Raw genomic sequence first — 7,638 nt, forward strand, 5'->3', positions numbered from 1 at the left:
CACTGGATGTAATGTTGAAATTGTATGGAAAGGCATCAATTATGAAGGAATTTTGTAAGCTTGAAATTGTATGACAAAATCATCTTGTTTAAATGTTGGTCAAAGTTATTTAAATGTTGAAAAAAGGGAGAAGAAATGACGAACATTTAAATATGTGAAAAAAAGGGAGAAGAGATGAGAAATTGAGAAACTTTGATAAGTGAGATGCAGCTCTCTGCTCTGCCTTTGTGTAAAAAAATAGGTTTCTTTGTGAGCCAAGTTCAGAGCCGAGAGCCAAGTGTCGGCTAGACTAACGGGAAAACTACATCCAATTAGGCCCATTCGGGGTGAACAAATGAGATCTCTTGCGTGTTTTTCTGCTTTCTGTTCAGATTTAGTTAAGGTAGTAAGTCATTTTATTTAATTCTGAAACTTTTTGTGGAAGCAAAATTAATTATTCCAGAGCCAAACAATTAAGTTCAGATTTTTTTTGGAACTGTTAAATATTTCATACCAATTTAATTACTCCAATTCAAATACATCGTGATTTAAATCAAAGACCAAAATGTCATGGAAAATGTGCCTCAGCCCTAGTTGAGGTTTACACCTCATGCCAAAATTAATGAACATTTTTTAAGGGCAATACATGGAGAAAAAAATAATTTGTCTAAATAAATGAGGGGTGGAAATGAACAAAAAATTGGTGCCGCTGGGACTCGAACCAAGGATCGCGTGAGTTTGTGGTGTTTAGGGCCGCGCTGGTAACCATTAGGGCAGATGGAAAGACTTTGACATGGATAGGGAAGGAAACTATACATAGTGAGACCTTGACCTGGTTTAGGATTTAAAAACGTATGTTTGTACTGAATGTTTGCACACGCGTGAGAGTAGTTTTCCTTTGTTTTGTACTGAACTTTTGAAGGGTTGAAAACACATGTTTGCACTGCCACATGATTCTGGTTAGAGTGACACTTGGTTTAGGGTCTAAAGGGAATAAATGTGCATGTTAGTTCATGACTTGGTTTAGGGAAGAAATGATATCTTTGAAAACGGACATTTTTGACCACACATAATAAAATAGATAGATAACATGCTACCCACCGTACTCTTACATAGATGGATACACTACATAGATAAGTCCAGGGACACGACACAACACGACACGCATGACATAGAAAAGTAACAAAATAAAAATCATAAAACTAAAACATGACGAGCTTGATGAACAACTTCACTCCGGGCTCGCACCCCTTCTTGAACATCTTCATCTTGACCTTTCTTCCACCTTGGTCGCGCCCCTTCACCACCGTCTTCAACTTCACTCCTCCTCGTCATCGTAGGGAAGGGAGTGCATCTGGTTTTGTGGAAGATGCACTTGTAGTTGGTGAAGATGTTGTACACCGTGAAGAAGATGGACTCGCAGCCGCACCAATACACTTGGCCGAGGAGCTCGCAAGTGTCAAACTGGTTGGCGAAGGTGACCGTGAGCAGTACGAGGGTGTGGGCGCGGTCACAAACCCCGTTGAGGGTGAACATCCTAGGCGAGCCCCGTGGGAGGTGGGCATAGCCGGCTCTGAGGAAGACGCGGGCGAGCTCGACGAACCCTCTCCACCTGGAACTCACCCACACACGGAGCTCGCTCTCCACGAGCACGTCTAGTGGGTAGCGCAGCTCTGGCACGACAGGTGGACGAAGGAAGGTCAACCAGTTGTACTGCATCTTCACTTGGTGCTTGGGGTTCTCGGAGAGGATGGAGGGCTCGGTTCGTTGGGCGTTTGAAGTTGGAGAGAATGGATCTGGCTTGGGTGGTGAGTGGGTGAGGAAGAGAAGCATATAAATGGGCGTGTGAGTGGGAGAGGAAGAGAGAAGGCATGCGAACAGTGTGTGTGTGAACCCGGCCGCGTGCGTGTGTATCCGTTAAGTTTTGGCACCGAAATGATGGGGCGTGTGCGTGTGTATCCAGGCACCGAAATGGTGATAGGGCTGCTGTTTGACCGGGCGCGTGCATCTGAATCAATGCGTGCATGGCCACGTTGCTCGCCTCCCGCGCATGCATGCCCACGTCCGCCTCCCTCGCATTCATGCCCATGTCCACCTCCCGCACATGCAGGCAGGCCTGGAAAGGCTGAGACGGGCATTAACAAATCTCACAGGCCCGGATAGCGAGACGGCCCAATGGTCTATCTAGCGCGCCCACTATGCGTGTTGAGAAAAAAAAATCGCCCAGCCAATGAGATTGCATCTCGCGGATCGCCCTCCTCCTCCCCATAGATCGACGGTCCTTGTTCGGCGCTATGGTTAGATGGACGGTTCTTGTTCAGCTCTAGGGTTAGCGGGATTTGGGAGGGGTTTGGAGCAGTCAAAGATAGGTTTGACCAGATTTCAAATAAGCATAATAAATTAAATAAAAATCAGAACAATGAAAAACATGCGCACATCATCTTCTTAAGTCATATACTAACGATTTAAGTTGATAAACAAGGTCTACATACATTTAAACAAAAATTTCATGTGTCTCATGTGATATCTCAAGTATCTCAAACTCTCTTGTATGAAGTGAAGAGAATTGTTTTGGGGAAATAATCATGAAAATTTTAAAAACCTCACCACAGCTTCATTTTGGAGTGACTAAGAAGGATCTAGGCTTAGTTTTTCATTTTCATACTTTAAACTTCTTTAATTGGTGAAAGTTAGGTTTGACCAGAATTCAAATGGGAATAATAAATTAAAAAACTCAGAAAAATGAAAAACGAATGCACATAGTCTTCTTATGTCATATACTAGCGATTTAAGTTGATAAACAAGATCTACATACATTCAAATGAAAAAAATTGACGTATGAAGTGAAGAGAAGTGGTTTGGGGCTTGGAACATGAAATTTTCAAAAACCTCACCATAGCTTGTGACTAAGAAAGATCAAGGGTTAGTTTTTCATTTTGATGTTTTAGACTTTTTTAAATCTTGGTCAAAGTTAGGTTTGACCAGAATTCAAATGAGCAAACAAATTCAAAAAAACAAAAAAAACTAGCGCACATAGTTTGTACATATAGAATATATGTGTAGGAAAGTTATTTGGCTGATTTAGACAAGGTCAAAAAAACTTGCTTAGAAATGAGGTCGTTTACCCTACCTTTGGAGCTCTTTTTAGCACATTTTTCATGAATGTGAGTTTACCCTACCAAAGTTTCGAAAGAATTGCAACATCCAAATAGCATGTCACATTTGAAGTTCTAACATAGATCCAACATCATTCACACATAGTACTAACATAGATCGAACATCATTCAACAGAAATACAACATTATTCGTAATTTTTCATAATTATTCATAAATAGCGTTGGGGCTTGTGTTTGATCCTTGAGCTTCTTGTCATCACTTTGCTCCTCGTGCACCATTGCTCATTGTGCTCATTGCTTCTTCTATTCTCCTCTTGGTTGTCGGTACCTTGCACGTCTTCTTCAAACCTACCGCAGAGCTGTACAAAAAATAAAGGGTAATGAGATCATGTCAAGTTATAACTATCTAGTAGTATTTGCAAGATTTACATAGAATGTGGCTCCGAGGTGACCTCACCCGTCTAGGGTGCTCAAACACCCAAGAGTAACAAGATCCGCAAGGGATTAGTGGGGGGAATCAAATATCTCTTGGTGGAAGTGTAGATCAGGGCCTTCTCAACCAATCCCTAGGAAATCAACAAGTTTGACTGGCTAAGGAGAGAGATCGGGTGAAAATGAGCTTTGGAGAAACAATGGACCTTAGGGAGGTAAGAGGTAACCTTCTTGGGGAAGAAGACCCCTTTATATAGTGGGGGAAATAATCCAACCGTTACTCCCACTCATAGCCCGAGTAGAGCGGTACTACCGCACGGTAGGTTCACTAACCATGGTAGTAAAAAATTACTTCCATGCCTACCACCGGTGAGACTGCGGTTGTGCAAAAGTGTGAGGGGGTAGTAGTAAAAAAACTACTACCTCCAGAGAGCGGTACTACCACTGGCACCTGCGGTACTACCGGTGGCACATGAGTACTACTGCTGGCACTTTGCACAGACATGGAGAAACAAGTTGGAGCTCCATTGAAGCGAGGGAAAGGTGGTGCAATAGAACGGTGTACGTGTTGATTCCACCCTAACTTTTCTGAAGCGGACCCCCTCTTAATAGTACGGCTTCCTATGACTCTAATCCACCAAAGAGAAACATAGAAAGCAACCGTCTTTGCTAGACTCCGAGGGGCACCGAATCGTCTTATGCCTAGTCATGAATTATCTGAAATGCTCAGTGCACACGATTAGTCCGCACAAGCTTTGTCATCAATCACCAAAACCACTTAGGGAGAAATATGCCCTAACAATCTCCCCCTTTTTGGTGGATTGATGACAATGCATGATTTGCACAAAAGGATATAGAAAATAACATATGCAAACCCAAAATCTGTACACTAGAGACATGCTCCCGTGGATGTGTGCATACTTAGAGAAAACCATGGACTGCAAAGCACACAACCTGGGAATAGCACCCCCCTATATTTTATAGACGATGCATTCCTTCCAACAAACTGATTAATCACTAAGCATGGAAGCAAGGCATAGCATGTGAGCATGAATATAAGGGCACAAACTAAATAGACTCACAAGCTACTAATGTACTGGATAATAATAAGACAATAAGGATAGATGAGTGATGGCATATGTCTCACACCATATGATAGAGTACGCCTCCAGGACTCACACACAAAAGAAAACCAACCAAGGTAACAACGAAATTTCAACGAACAAAGAGACACGGAAAACGATGGAACTCGCAAATCCTACACTCCCCCCTTTGGCATCGGGACACCAAAAAGGCAGGGAGGACACCTACGACACAGGTGGTAGCTCGAGATGCATAGATATCAGCAATCGGACTCCTCATCATCCTCCTTATCAGACTCATCCCACTCAAGATTCTTCTTGTCCATCCAGGCAGCTTCAGGAGTAATGTCTTGCTCAGACCCACTAGAGATGTGCACATCGAGCTTCCTGAGAATCAGCTTGTCGCGCTGACAGCTCTCCTTCTGAGCAACATATGTCATATATTTCCCCTTTGCGTGCATGCAAAACATGGTCTTCATCCGGTCCTTGAGCTTCTTGGCCCAAGATGGCTTGGCAGAGGAAGGCACATGTGTCTCGAGAATGCCCTCATCCTCGGCCTCAGCCTCATCTGTATCTATGTTGGCAGGAGCAGGTGTCGTGGTAGTGCTGTCCCACTTGTTCTTCTGACGCATCTTAATAGGCTCATGACGGATCCAACCGGGAGCCTCAAACATCATATCTGGATAGGTCATCGACCACCTCTCCTAGATCAAGTAAAACAGATAAGGTCCATAGGTAGGAACCTTTAAGGTGAAACACAGCTGACTGAAGCTCACAGCACATGACGTGAGACACATCAAGCGGTCCAGGAGCACGAGCCCACCCTTTATGACACATCAAAAGCATATCCACTAGATATGATTGCACCTGGACCTTGTTGCCAACGCACGCAAAGAGAGTGTTGCGAATGTTTCGGTGCATGACATCAAGGAAGGGGTTCAGGACATGAGAGATCTCACCAGATGGGGACACCTTCTCAATAAAGTAGGGCAACAGCTTTTCCTTAGGTGTAGCAGATGGCTTGGCGTGTGGGCGCAAACCAACTGGGTTCTCAAGCCCCTCATCACGAATGTGTAGAAGATCCATAAACTCCTTCCAAGTAGCAGAGAGCTTCTCCACATTGGTCATCCAAGTCATAGTGCGCTCCGCATCAGAGTGGAAGTGAACAGTAACAAAGAACTGAGCCACAGTCTCAGGATTGAAGTTAATCTGAAACGCGATGATGTCCTCGATCCCGAGCTTCTCCACCATGTCCAGAGGCTCACCAAAATATGTCGGGTCCTTCTTGAGATGATCCATGTCAATCCACTGAACTGGTACATATATGTTCTTCTTAGTCTTGATCACAGCCCTTGAGATGAACCCTGTCGATGACGTAGGGGCGCGCTTCCGGTGAACCCGAAACTCAGCTTGCGGCGTACCATCCGGACTGACAGTGTGCTCCCAGCCTTTGTTTGCGGGCCTCTTGAAGTTGCGCTTCCAAGCCTGGGATCCCTCGGGTACATCTGAATTTTGAAGGCACTTGGAACCGGTATCCTGAGAAGGGTTCGATCGCCTGGAGCCACCACCTATGGCACATAACGCAAACACAAGAAAACAACAAAAGAAGTCAAGGCAAAGACCAAAGAAAACCAGAAAACCCCAAATAAATGAGAAGTAGCACGACAGAACATGTGAATTCAGGGTCCAGCGGTAGTACCGCAGTACAAGCAGTAGTAAATTTTCACTACCGCATTGACCGTGGTAGTACCGCTCCAGGGTGCAGTAGTACCATAGTGCAGACGGTAGTAAACAATTACTACCGTGCTGGCCACGGTAGTACAGCTCCAGGGTGCGGTAATACCGTAGTTCAGGCGGTAGTAAAAATTTAGTACTACGGTCAGCTCGAGGGTGCGGTAGTACCGTAGTGCACGCGGTACTAAAATTTTACAACCGCACCCACTACGGTTGTACTGCTCCAAGAGGAGCGGTAGTACCGCACGGGGCAAAAACTACAAGATCTGACACTCCAAACTTCAGATTCGGTACTACCGGAGACCAAAACTAACATGTTGTATCCTACTAAGTAGCAAATCTACCACACAAGCACTCTCCAACCATCCATTCATGTAAAGATTGTGCCACAAAACAATGAAACCTAACTCATATGCCCCCAACCCTAGATCCAACAAAAATGAGGCAAAGAGAAGAGAACTAGGGAAGTACCGGGTTCCATGGCATGAGGGAGAGGAGGGAGACGATCCCACCAAACGGAATGGAATGGGAGTGACCAGAGAAGGAGATCCAACGAGTCCTTCCGGCTCCGTTTCTTGAGGAGAGAGAGATAGATAGAGAGAGAGAGAGACGAGATGAATGGGTATGAATGGGTATGGGGAGAAGGAACTGCCCCCCGCCCTAACATTATGGTAGTACCGCTTGGGTAGCGGTAGTACCGCTCGCTGAGCGGTAGTACCGCTCGTCTTGTGGCTGTAAAATTTTACTGTCGCTCCAGATGTGGTTGTACCGTGCCCTCTCCACCGGTAGTACCGTGGCTATCCACGGTAGTACCGCTCAGGAAAAAATGGGTTGACCTTTGCAGGAAAATAGAGGAAAGCACAGGACAACTCCAAGAGAAGACAAACAAAGCAAATCACAACACGACCAACAAACACAAAAATGAATCTTCTCATGAAGAGAGGGCGGTGGCCGGAGCCACCTATGTTTGAGACATTTGGTGTGACACCGCGAATAATTATCCTTGGGTTCATGACCATAGCTCGACTTTGAAGCACAAGTGCCATCAACAATGGCTAATGTGAACAACGTGATCGATATATGCATAATGGGGGGTGGGAAAATTCATTGAGAGAACATCACTCCCCGTATGTCCATGCCTACACCTGGAACAAGATATAATAATGAGTGTGGTGTGGTGTGCCTAGTTCCAATCCACATTGCTCGAATCAATGATATTTAGCTCATGCCTTAACTCGCAAAACATTACTTCATCTAGAGGCTTTGTGAAAATATCTGCAAGTTGCTCTTGTGTG

The sequence above is a fragment of the Hordeum vulgare genome, chromosome 4H (assembly GCF_904849725.1).
Source record: "Hordeum vulgare subsp. vulgare chromosome 4H, MorexV3_pseudomolecules_assembly, whole genome shotgun sequence".
NCBI lineage: Eukaryota > Viridiplantae > Streptophyta > Magnoliopsida > Poales > Poaceae > Hordeum > Hordeum vulgare.